This window comes from Cyanistes caeruleus, chromosome 3, assembly GCF_971803275.1.
Source record: "Cyanistes caeruleus chromosome 3, bCyaCae1.hap1.1, whole genome shotgun sequence".
NCBI classification, from domain to species: domain Eukaryota; kingdom Metazoa; phylum Chordata; class Aves; order Passeriformes; family Paridae; genus Cyanistes; species Cyanistes caeruleus.
Window position 1 is genome coordinate 42,226,505 of NC_141703.1, and position 13,913 is coordinate 42,240,417.

The 13,913-nt window shown below is 36.4% G+C and overlaps 1 protein-coding gene across 2 annotated transcripts in view; it reads right to left on the reverse strand.

Moving 5' to 3' along the window:
- Positions 1–13,913, reverse strand: part of GPC5 (glypican 5) — a 584,277-nt gene that overhangs the window by 148,143 nt on the left and 422,221 nt on the right. The window lies entirely within an intron of this gene.

Sequence of the window (13,913 nt, forward strand, 5' to 3'; positions counted from 1 at the left end):
CCTTTTAGAAATCTGCTTTCAATTCTCAAAATACATATCCTCTATTGTAAAGATAAAATGTTCTTGATATTTGCAGAACCAAAATATGGTACATTTTGAGAAAATCCAGAAAAAAACCCCATGAAAATGAGAGAGCTCTCACTCCTATGGCTTAGTAAGAGAGTTTTCATAAGAGGAGTTGTAGCCTGAAGAGAAAACTGAAGACATGATAGCTGCCTTAATGTATGTAAAATATTCTGCTCTCAATGTCCATAATAGAAAAGTCAAAAATTATCAGACTTAAAATAAAGCAGGAAAACTTTAGACTAGGCTTTGAGAAAGATTTTCTATTAGAAGGACTTCTAAGAACTAAACAGGTTACTGAACTAAATTGTAGAGACTCAAGATTGGCAGCCCTTAAGAACAGATCTGACAAAATCTGTCAGGAATGACCTTCCTGGAGTTGATAAAGATTAACTCAATAAAGCGGAAGGATATCCCTGCAACAGCTGTAACTCCAGTTGCATTATAATAATGTACTCCATTATTTCACCTGGGAGTAGATTTCCCATGCCTATTAAGAAACAGGGAAAAATGGTGTTAAGAAAGGCTTGAAAGACATTAATGCTTAAATACCTCAGCTTTCGCAAAAGAGAATGAATCTATTTACATGGGGATAAGCTTTTTATCTCCTGTGCATTAAAAAAACCAGTCTTTTTGAAAAGAAACTGCTATTTGTATACAGGCTGACCCTCTAGCAAAATTTATGGAATGAAAGTAATAATTGCTGTATAACAAGAAAATTGGACTGCCAGTATGTCAGGGCTGTGCCTGTGCACGTAACCAGCACGTTCAGTCATCTGTTCTTGGAGTGGCCGAGAACGTCACATCTATTGCGAGCAAAGGTGAGACAAGGAACCGGTGTGAGACAAGGTGGTTGACTGAGCTGCTATCTGGTTTCAAAGAATGCATTCAACAAATTATCACAGAACCTCTTCAGGTGGGAGTTTCAGACAGCCCTACCATCATATCCTTACTCTAGGAAGATCCTCCTGGGCCTAGACCAATTGCTAGGCACTGTTTGTGTGGATAGATGTATTGATAAACACCCTGGGGACACTGCTGGCAGTCACAGAAACTCTCTGACAGGTCCTTCTGCTTGTGCCTAAGACATTTCTAAAGAGTCAGTAGAATCTTTTCCAACAGACATGGAATTGTTCATTTCACAGAATCACAGAATGGGTGTGGCTGGGAGGGACCACAGTGGAGTGATTTTGTCAAACACCCATGCTCAAGCAGGGTCATCCTAGAGCATAGGGCACAGATCTGTGCCCATGAGGGTTTTGAATATCGCCGGTGAGGACCTCTACACAGCCTCTCTGGCAGAGTGTTCCAGGGCCTCACCACCCTTGCACTAAAGAATTTCTTCCAGATATTTGACCTGCCCTCTTAGGAGCTTTCTGGTGTGCAACTTTTGCTGTATCTATTAAGTTGTCTTTACCTCAATCCATGAGTCCCCTCATTTTTACCTTTCTGATTCTCTCCTTCATCCCACTGCAGGGCAGTGAGTGAGTGACTGTGCAGGGCTTGGCTGACTATGGGGCTTAACCCACAATAAGTATAATAATAAAAAACAAGAAATAATAGTAAACAAAATATTCACTTTTATGACAGGCATATATATGGGTGTGTTTATCGCTATATAAAACAACAAACCCTATTTTGACCAAAATAATGTTGGAGAAATTCTTGAGTTCCCAGACCAACCCCATTTCTATATATACATTATCTTAGCATATTTATAGTTACATTTTAATTTCTTATTTGATTTTTTAAATAGTGAAAATATGGCTTTTGCTCTTCTAAAAGAGTAATATTATTTTAAAGTATTTCATATATTGCCGTAACATACTTTACTGGGGCTCATGTAATGTAGCTGCTGCAAGTGTTCTATTTTAAACTTTTTAAATTTTATTTTTTATTTAACCCTGCTAGGCTGTAGCAAATCACAGCCTTGTTCTTACATAAAATATTCACATGCTTAACTTTGAGCACAAGTAGCCTCATAAAAACCAATGACTTAAGCAGATGTTTAAAATTAATCATGACAATAAATCTTTGGAGACTAGAGGCCTTTAAATTATATGTACCAAAAGTAGTATAGTAACTTTCAAGGAATGACAAGAATTTTTATCAAAAAAAAAGTCATTAGCATCAAATTACCACTTCTGTATGTGTTACTGAGTAATAACTTTGGATATTACCTTTTCCCTTAAAAATCAAAATTCTAGGCCAAACAAAATTGAGTTTGTAATTTCTAGAAAGAAGAGCCCTAATTAAGAAGCATATGTGGTGTTGGGAGGAAAGCAAAAGGGAATAGTACTCAGAAGTCATAAATAACTTTAAAATAATTTCTGAGCCCACTATTATTCTGAAGAATTTTAGGGCTATATTCAATATTGTGTTATGATCACGAAGTGCAACTTACGTGAAATTTAAGACTAAAAATGTGATCCAGATGCCTTCAACTACATTTTGTTTGAGTTTTTTTCAGATGATTCAATTTCTACTGCATCAAATTACTTACATTGTTTGCACAAAAGAATCACAAGATAAAATTCATAAATGGATTTAAAGAAAGAGTCACAACACTGGACTTTTTCTTGTTCCTGCTGAGCCCACAAGGCCTATCCCCAGTGAAATATTTATTCTTTCTTTTCTTTTTCTTTTTTTTTTCCTTGCTGGTCCAGACTTTGTGATCTTATTGGTTGTGCAATATGGCCCAGCTTCAACCTGAAGTCCCAGTCTGTATTGGCTGAGAGGCAGGATTTGCAGATTTGGGTCAAAGAAGGCATGGGACTCGACCTTTTGATCCTTCCTCTGTGGCCACACAGGGAATGTAGAGAACCATCTGTCAGTATCTAAAAGGATTATCTGAAGTACGTCAGTATGAGTCAAGCTGAGTTAACATGACAGCCACCCAAACTGGTGGAAGACAGGCTATTTTCAGTCTGCAAATGGCTTGCAGCTGCACTCTCACAGGTGATAGCCACAACAGTGACTTATTAAGGCCAGTCTGATGGATCTATACGCAGGCATAGGCTTGACGTAATATATATACCTATTTTTGGATTGGATGTACCTTATATCTCCTCATAGTGTGGATGGAGACCATGGGTCATGCCTCTGCCTCTCTGTGGTAACATGTCATGAGGTGCCAGAGTTACCTAGTTAAAATGAGTCTTCCTGGGTAAAGATTTTGAGAAATGTATCTGGTTTCCTGGATCCCATTCCAGGTTCCTAAATACTATATGTTGGTACAGTATTTTTTTATACATCAACCCCTGGGCTTCATTTTCTTACTACTTAATCAAAAGTATTTTTCCAGATCAGACATAATTAGGAATTTTTGTTGAGGCCGCATGTATGAGACCAAGTTTTCACTTCTTCATACTTTGAAAGTTTTTCTAAATAAACCACACTACAGAAAACAAACTAGAAAATGTGTCAGTCAAAATTAGAGAAGTAAGCAAGTCATGAATTCTTAATGGACTGACGATCCTGGAAAGACAATTTTTGTCCTTTAAACTTGGACCATAGAAGCTATTATGTCAATGACTACAGTACCTTTAAGATTATTTTGTTTTGACTTTGAGGGTGGCAAGTCTTTCTTCTACCCTTCCTGCTCCTCTTTTTATGGCAAAAGTCACAGTAACACTGGCCTTAATCCCTCAAATAAATCAACAGGTCAGCCTTTGCTATTAAGTAGTGTGATGTTAATTCCTACAGTCTGGAGATAAACAGGTATATTTGAAAAAGAACATTAGGAAAGCAATTTCAAATTCACAGTGTGTGATTTGTTCTTTTCAATTGTCAAGACAATCCTGATAACTCACGAAGAGCTGTCCATCCTCTAATCTTTCTCAATTTAGTGAAGGCATTCTGCTTCTTCCCTGCAAGAATTGCATTATATACAGAACTTGTAGGTCAAAACAAAGTTCTTGGTACTTTCCTTCTACCTTTTCAGTGATTTCTCGTTGTAATCATACCTACATTGTTATACTCAGGTCTAACACTGATTGATTGGGGCATTAGACTTCACTTGACTAATGCATTTTCCACATAATTCATGTCCAGTTTCCTTATTGTGTAAATATATACTCTTACAGGGACCATACAAAACACCTTACACAATGTGATGAAAATGAGAGAAATTTCTTGATGTCCAAACTCTCTGTGACAGAACCCAGAGACAAGGTTAAGTCTGTCAAGTTCTTTAAGTTCTCATCTCCATGATAAAAAGTACTCAGGTATTCCTGGCTGTATTAGATATATTTACTTCTGCCATCTTTTCAGCAGTTCATCTGGCATACCTATCCAAAATTATTTTTCTAGCTGGTCTGACTAGATCTGGTCACAGATTCAAAATTTTGGGATTGCACAGACCAGAAACTTGTAGTAACCAAGCATCATCCAAGCCTAAAATAAAAAGATATTATGTCTATGATCTAGGGTAGGTAGGCAAGAATATAGAGAAGAATGACTTCAGAGGATTATTATAAAATCCATAGAAGTAAATATGGTAAGAAGATGCAGGAATGAAAACATTTTGGTCTCAGCAAATAGATTTTCTGCTGAAAGCTGTCTCAGAAAATATCCAGTTAGTTCTGTTTGTTATAGAACTCATCATGAAGTTCCATGCCTCCTAGTCATGGGATACAAAACAGGTAAGTCTATATAAAAGTATGTAATGCATGATATATGCATCAGACACATTTATTCTTTTATTAAAATTTCATATAGGCTTTAATGTGAGAGAACATGTCCCAGATATGGAACATAGGAACACTCAGTAGGAACAAACACACATATAAAGGTGAATATAGGTAAGTAATGTGTTCAATCAGAAACAAAAATAACAAATAAATCAGAATTCTGAAACAAGTCTTGCATCTTCAAAAAAGGTAATGAGGTTCCAATTGATAAAAATTACTTAAATGCTTAGCCCTATTTGCTCAGCATTAATCTAATGCTCACCTAATTAAGCTCATCCATGAGCTTAGCCCTGAAACAAGCCCTTTCCTATGTGGCTCAAGATTCTGAAAGGAGCTGCTTATATTCAGTATGAGATTTATTTTCAGTATGAGATTTTAAGGCACAAAAAGGATCTCTGAAGTAAGCACATGTTCTAATAAAGTACCTTTAGGCATAGAACATAGGCTGAAAATTAATCTAAAATATCATTTCCCTAAAAATCATTTTACTCTAATACCAACCTGGATGATCAGCTGAAAGAAAAATTGGCTGATGTTTCTGACCCATCAGCTGTCTTGACACAAGGTGAACAGCAAAACTGGCACAGTGTACAGGCTGCAATTGGCAGAGAAGAAATTCAGAGCATATTGTGTTTACATTAAAAGTGATGTAAAGCACAAGCACAGTACTCAAAATCTCTCTGTGAAAGACAATGTGGACCACAGAATTCCTGGAAGGGTACAGTAGGCATAGTCCTTGCCTTTTCTCGCAGGGTAGTATCCTGCGAGAGTATTCTATGATCTTAATGATCATAGAATCATAGAATCATACAATCATACAATCATAGAATCATAGAATCATAGAATCATAGAATGGCTTGTGTTGGAAGGGACCTTAAAGACCATCCAGTTCACAGAACCACAGGGTTAGGCTTGTGAAAAGACCCTTGAGACCGTTGAGTTGAACCTATGACCGAACTTCACCTTCTCAACTAGACCATGACACTGAGTGCCACATCCTGTCTTTCTTACACAACTCCAAGGATGTTGTTTCCACCTCCTCTCTGGCAGTCCATTCCAACACACTCTGCCATGAACACCATTCACTAGAACATTCAAAGACCCGTTCAACCCAGTCTTGAACACTCCAAGGTATGGGGTACCCACAACCTCTCTGGGCAATCTGTTCCTGTTCCACTCCACCCTCATAGGAAAGACTATCTTCCTAGTACAGAATTTCTTAAAATGATGAATTCCTAATCAATCAGGGCAGCAGTGGAGATGTATTTCCTGGAGGACCCTGAAGTGACTTTCTGAGAATGGTGGAGGAAACAAGAACTCTGTAAGAAGCTGAAAAAAAACAAATTACAAACATACATTATTCACCGAATTGTAAAATGCCTACCTTAAAGTTTCCCTGCTGAAAAAAAGGTGTAAATGGTAGTGGGTCCTATAGCTTCAGAGACTAATCTTTCTACCAATTGCTTAAAAATAGGATACAAGAAACAGATCCCTACTTTTTAAAAAAAGGACAAAAGCCAGACTGTGATTTAAGCTAAAGTCTTAAATATTAATACTTGGTTTTGATGATATTACTAGCTCTCTATTGGAAATACCTGTCGCAGACATCATTAAAAAACTAATTCAGTGACCTTATTCAGTTTTAGAAGGGAAGACAATTCTACTTAATAATGCATTCATTTTTTAAATTGCCATCTGCAGTCAGTTATACCACTTTATTGTTTGTGCATAGTGCTGTCTTGGCAATGTTTCAAGCAGAAATGTTATTCATTTATATGATTATTATTAGATTCTTCCTCTGTGCCACTTTCAGGAAGGAAGTACAGGGAGTTTGCTCCCAATCTGTTTAGCAAAATGCAAAACAGAGGTGAAATCTGCCAGCATTCAAGGGATTTTCAGTTGCTTGGGCCCCAGGACATAAACAGATATACAGATCCAGAACTGAAAGACATATATTCTGGAATTTCCTATATACCTAGGAAATTCCTATACCCCTATAAGGGTGCTGCCTTATACATATGTATACCCTATGAGGGCTTATACAATATTTCTTTTCACCATGGTATCAGCAAACTTGAACCACCAGATCTCAAGCACCAAATCTTCTGATTAGCCAGCTAAAAAATGTAATGATAGGAAGCATAAAGGCATACATTCCAAAATGAGTATAGATCACAACAATATTATAGATTCATAAAACTATAGACTCCTAAGTATATGTTATAGACTTCTAATTATATGTACAGAGTAGATACTCTACTCTGAATCAATCTAAGAAAGAAAAACAGAAAATTCAGTTCAAGTTTCAGATAAAATTCAGGGTTATTCCTACTTTATCCATGTAAGTTCAGGCAAGCATAATAAATCCTTCATAAACTGTAAAAACATGTATAAGCTTACATAAGTGAGAAGAATATTATTTCTACTTGTCGTCATAATAGAGGGACATCATAGATTTGTTTTCTTCTGAAAGTTTTTGTATATGCATTGCAACCAGACCTCTGGGTGCTTAAGGACAGGATGAACCTCTTAGAGCAAGTCACATCTGCAATGGCTAAAAAAAATTTAAAACAGGAAGTATTTATTCTATTAAATAAATATCTCACATCAACTCAAATCTGTTCCACTTCTGTTAGCTGATTAGAAAATTGCTTAAATTAATTATAATGGATAGTTTTCTAGGCTCTCAGAATTAAGTTGCAAGCATTGCTCACAGTCTGAAAAATGTTTTTATTAAATTGTCATTTCAAAGATACTATGCAACAGTCAGTAAACTGTTGTTTTAAGCCATAATACATAAAATATCTAAGAAAAAATTCTTTTCATTACTGCAACTTTCTTTCAACTACAGAAATCATTTTTTCCCTCTGGAATGTCTCCAGAAATGACATTTAAGTCTTCAGTGTTTGCTTATGTAAAGAGAAATAATAGTAGAAAATGTTATTCCTCATTCAGTACTTTTTCAAATAACTGTGATTTCTATAATGCAGCCATGTATTCATTATGAAGTCCACACCTTAATGTTCTAGCTGAAGGGTAACTTAAAAACACTTAATACAACAATTAATGGAGTGTAAGTAGGTAGTACGAGTATAATGTTTCAGCTGTCTTATTTCTTCTTCAAATGGTTATGAGGTGAACTGGTTCCACCATCATAGCAATGTAAGTTCCTTGTCAGGACATCCAAAAACCAAATTATTTTGTCCATGTGCATGTTATTTCATGACATGTATCTCTAGAAATGCAGAGTTTGAAGCTTGGCTCTCAAACTCGCCAGTAACTGTGAAGTTAAAACTGTTACCAGGTAGGAATATCAAGTTTGCTGTTCTCTCATTTTGATACTCAGAAGAGAGAAGAGTTTCATAACATCATACATTTCCTGTGAATATTTATTTGCCCCTTTTATATACAGGGAAAACTTGATCCAATGAAGAATTCACATTACTTTGGTCATCCGGAAAAATTCACCACTAGAGAAATGGAACACAAATTTCAGGAAGCTAGGGAAATAAGCTGAGCACGTAGGTTTTCTACTCAAATTTTATTAGGTTTATTAGTCAGACTAGTGTTGCATATAGGTAAAGTCTTATAAAATAAGAGCCTTGTTAGCCTTGTAAAATCATGGCTCAGGCCTGCTACTTAGGCTAAGTAGAAGGGAACTATGGGAGAGTGACTCAGCTGGAAAAGGGAGAGAGCGATGCAAGGGACGTGCTGTGTGACTGCCTAATGCCCAATTGGTGATGTGGGATGGTTGGTTGACCTGGGCTTGTTTCACCTTAAAACTGTGTAAACTGGTAACTGCCAAACTGCTTAAAAAGGCTACTTTTGCAATAAAGTGGCTCTCCTTTGCACTTGTGTGGGGACTCTGTGTCGCTCTGCATCGTCACAGACTAGTCAGGTTGTTTTAGGCAAATGTACAGAGATGAAATAGCAGTCTGAACACTCAAAGGGGTGTTGTTGGTAAGGATGCATCACACATGATCAAAGTCGTGAACAGGTCCGTTGATTACAAACATCTGTAATTAGACATTTAGATTACAGTGCCTTCTGTTTTCTGCCTTTATTTTTCCTAACAATTGACACCTGTTCCCAGTCAGTATCTCTGCCACACCCATAGAAGTCTTCAATTTGTTTTTCTAATTCCTTGTAAATAATAGAGTATGTGACCATAGAAACACATTTTCCAGAGTGAAACTGCCTGCAAGACTTCTGAGAAAATTCATGGTCAGGTTAAACACAGAACTCAAACCGTGTTTTATCTTCTGCAAAGATCTGCTTCTCACCCCACTGCTAAATTCAGGTACACTGAACTACAGTTGTAGCTAGAACTATACAAGCAGAGTGAACTCATAATTAAAATAATCAGTTTTTTAATGGAAGATCTAGATAAGCTAGAGTGGAGAAAGTTGCATAGTCAGTATCTTCCAAATTACATTATTCAAATGCATGCAATCTTAAAGACAATTTACAAAAGTGTCTTTAAATCTTTGCCTTATTGTGTGTTCCAAGAGGACTATGAGATCACAGAGTCTACAATGTGCCTTAAAAATTATTTTCTGCTTCCCTTCTTCAGAATATTTCTGAAATTGTCATACACTTCTCAAGATTCTGATGTAGCAACAACTACTTTTATATGCATTTCTATGGAACAGATGGTCTATACAACTTTTGCTTCTGTTTTGATATTAGATTATGAGCACATCTGCAAAGCCTGTCTATAAACACCACAGTGTTAGAACAAAAGAAGATCCAGTCAAAATATATTAGTTCATTTCATTTAATTGTTCTTATCAGAAAGTACTTAAAGTGGTTCATTGAATAAAGAAGGTTTTTACCTTCGTACAACTTCCAACAGTTTACAGAGAGCAAAAACTCTAATAGCAACAGACTGTCAGTAGAACTTTAGCATGCAGAAACTGTGAAAGAAGACTGTCAAGATTTTTATCCACAGATCTCTTATACGTTAATAAATAATTTTTCTGCAGTTCCTTGGCTCTGTTCTGCGTCCTCTCACTCCTAACAGCAGCCTTCTGACGCTTTCCTGGACTTATAATTGCACATTGCTCTCTGTGTCTTCCAGCCTGTTTACTGACCAACAGTATGTGTTGGCATTTTGTGGCTTATGAATAGTATTTGTGAAAATATTTGCAAATATTCCTGCATTAGTGTTGCATAACCAACTGTGAGAGGAAGTATTTGCATTTACAGGCAGAAAAATGATTTAACTTGTAACCTTTCCAGCTTGCCTGTTCTACATATTAATTAAGAACATTAATCATTTTTCCCACCTCCCCTCTTTTTTTTAAAGGTCACATTTGGTTTCAAATTGAAAAAGACACTTTCTTAAATTTGTATATATGGGTATCTATATAAATATATATATTTGCTTATACAAAATGTGTCAAAATCTGTAAGTAACATGTTTCATGTCATCAACTTCACTAGCAAAGACCAAGCAGTACTTATTTACTTTTCCTCTCTTCCTCAGACCATTAACCTTTTGCAACTGATTTCATGGTCTGTATGACCCTACCCACAGTCACAGTAAAGAATGGCTGAAATACCTGGTAACAAAAATTTTACAAATCAGATTCAAAAATTGAAAATTTTTTCAAAATTTTTTCAAAATTTTTTAAAAAATTTTTAAAAAATTCAAAACCATTTCAAAAGTTTTGGCAGCCTGAAGGATCTCTAAAATATGCATTTTGCTTGTATTAGGATTTTTTTTTTCCACTAGGGTGAAAAAGAATCCAGATCATGTGTATATTTCCATATACAATATTAATACCTTCTCTTTGCTGTTATGTTTTATCCTTTTTTTCTTTAAATCTCTTTAGCTTGTGTTCAATCTTCTTAACTGAAGTGTCTGATTCACAGTCTTAATTACAAAGCTTTTCCTCCCTAGCCAGTCACCCCTCAGGGGAATAATTTAGTAGACCTAGAATCTCTGGAGTTGTTTATCACTTCCAATTAGCTATTGAGGCAGCTGAAAGAAGAAACTTTCCTAAATTACATGTGCTGTACAATGAGTAGCACCGGTTCATGCCTTCACATTAAAAGGAAAACATGAATCTGTTTGCTCTGCTTGAAAGAGCTTTGTGGTACAACATTCACCATGAGTTTTTCCTTGCCAGACAGGTAGGAAGCTTCCTGTTGTCAGTAACCTTTCTTTTTATTCTTATTACACTAACTGTTAAAACATTTCTCAGGAGAGCCAGAACAATTCAGGGCACTTAATTTAAACTTCCAAAACCTCTTCTGGTGTTTTGGTTTTTATTTCCCCATTGACTGGAGCTTACATTTGCAAATCTTGTGACTAAGCACATGCAGAGGCATTAAAATTCCGACACTTAAATTTGAGAGTCTCAATTTAGTCACTCAGTATACTCCCCATCTTAGAAAAATGTCAACTTTACCCCTTGATTTTAGGGAAGAGATCTGCCAGATTTCTAGATGTCAGAGGATGTCTTGTTTCCACTGGAAACGAGGCAAGCAGGTTCCAAATAATCTCTAGTGAAAGGACATGGTGCAGAGACAGAGAAGGAAATTTATGCTATTCAGAGATACTGACATGTTAGCTCACTGCAAATGTGACACACAGTTTTGCTATAGAGGTTTATTACATTGTCATAGCATTATAGTATATTCTGAGATGGAAGGGACAAACAAGAATCATCAGTCCAGCTCCTGGCCCTGCACAGGACAGCCCCAAGAATCATACCATTGTGCCTGAGAGCAGTGTCCAAACGCTTCTTGGACTCTGTCAGGCTGGTGCTGTGACTCCTCCCTTGGGGAGCCTGTTCCAGTGCCCAACCACCCTCTGGGTGAAGAACTTTTTTCCTGATATTCCACCTAAACCATCCTTGACACAACTTCAGGCCATTCCCTCAGGTCCTGTCACTGGTCACCAGAGAGAAGAGATCAGCGTCTGCTCCTCCCCTCATGAGGATGCTGTAGACAATGATTTCCCTTTAGCCTCCTCTCTTCTGGGCTGAACAGACTGGAATCATACGTTGATATGTGATATCAGCATATGTGTTCATATCATATCAATATATATATCTATATCTATATATATATGTTCATATATATATATGAATCACACACACATATATACATATATATATTTATATATGAACAGACTTTATATCCTTCTTTTATTGCAATGCCCAAAGCTGCACACAGGACACTGCACGAGGGTGCAGCAGCGTAGAGTGGAGCAGGACAATCATGTCCCTTGGCCAGTTTGTGGTGCTTTTGCAAACAGTGCCAAAGAAGCTGCAGACCTACTGTATTTCCCCTTGCCAGTGTTGGGATGACAGATGTGAGTGATGGGCTGCACCATGAGTTGTCCTTATCTGTCTAAGAGTGGCACATTCTGAAATCTGGTTAACCATTAATGTGTTTTAGAAGTTTTCACACTGAAAACCCACTTAGCATTTGACATGTTTTTAAACTTAGTAGTGTTGTTTCTGAATAGAAAGTTATGATTTCAAAATAATTGTATGCTTGTGAGTTTCTGTTAAACTTAAAATAATAAATTAGAAATTGAAACCTTACACAGTAAATTCTTCTGGATTCTGTGCTGGGCTGAAAAAGATAGATAATGTGAGGTAAGAGTATGTTTTATGGTTCCTGTTAAAAAATAAAGAACTCTTGATATTTTTCAAAGTACTAGAACTCTTTCTACCATTTTTTTTCAGCTCTGTGTTACTTCTTTTCTCAATTCTAAGTTGAACTGGGAGCAAGAAGTTGCACTAGAAATTTTAGAAGCATGACAGTTGTCATGAAGGTTTTAGGTCAACTGTAAAATTTCAAAAGATTGAATTTTCAAATGTGCTTAGCAACATCACTGATGTAAAATCTCCAGTGTCCCCCACCCCATCATTTGCTTTGGGTATGATGTGCATGGTATAATGTGAAGGAAAACCTTCCAGTTCCAATTAAGGGAATAAATGGGAAAAGGAAGAGAGCAAGAGAGCTCCTGTCTTTGAAAACACATCCAAGGAAGGTTAAAAAATTGCTACTGTGTTTAAAGTTTGGAATATGGGGGCTTTTGCAATTTTACGTTACCCATTATAAAGATAGAAGCTTTTTTTTTTATATTGCTGGTAAGGGAAAATATTAAAAATTAAGCCAGTGTTAAGAACATAGTTTCTAATGACAAAGTTAGCCATTATCACTTTTTTATCCTTGAGAAATGCCTCATAGATGGTGCTAACTGGAGTCAATTGCTGCCCAGTTTCTTGTGCTGACAGATAGCCATTCTGCTCTGGAGGGCACTTGCAGAGAGCAGAATTATTTTTACTTGTAGATGCTTGGGAGCTCCAAGTCATTTACTATGAATCATGTGACATGAAACCCCTGCAGCAAGCTGCTGCCTTTGACAAACTCTTTACTGTGACCCAAGAGTGTATGCACAATTAATATCAGACTGTACATCATTAAATTTTACTGTCTGACTGAGTTCTGCCCTACAGGCACAGAAAGAAGAAACAACAATGATCCTGCTTACCTGCCCAGGAACAGCTAACTTACTTTTGATATGTCTATCCCCATGACTCATAAAAAGACTGTTAATTAAATTGGTGATATATCACCATACCTTTTTTTTTCCTAGTAGGGATTTCAGTAAAAACTTACAGCTATTTATATAAAATAGTACTTCTTCCATCACTGACTTAAATTGATGTAATTTAATTAACTTATGCCTCAGTGATATTTTGAAAATGAAGTAGCTCTGAAGTAGCCATTGAATGGGAATTAATTGATATTCTATCAGAGTATACTGCACCAAAAACCTCATTCTCTCAATAAAATGACACTCTCAATATAAAAATAGTAGGAAAATTGAACCTTTTTACTTAGTATGAAAAAGACCATGCAGTTCAGATACCTTAAAAAAGTAATTGTGCTGAAGAAGAAAGACTGATGGAAAACTAAAGTTTACTTAAGGGTAGGTGCCTTTCAAAAAGGGAGCTCTCATTGACAGTGGAAATGCATATTTTGCATATTCAGTCTCTCTCCAAATTGATGGGTGCTACCATAAATTCTCATTATTTTTGGCACATGTTCAACACAGCTGGTTTCCTTCTCATTCATCTACAGACAGCAGACAAAATAATATTTTCAGTTTTCATATTTCTTTAAAACTTGCTC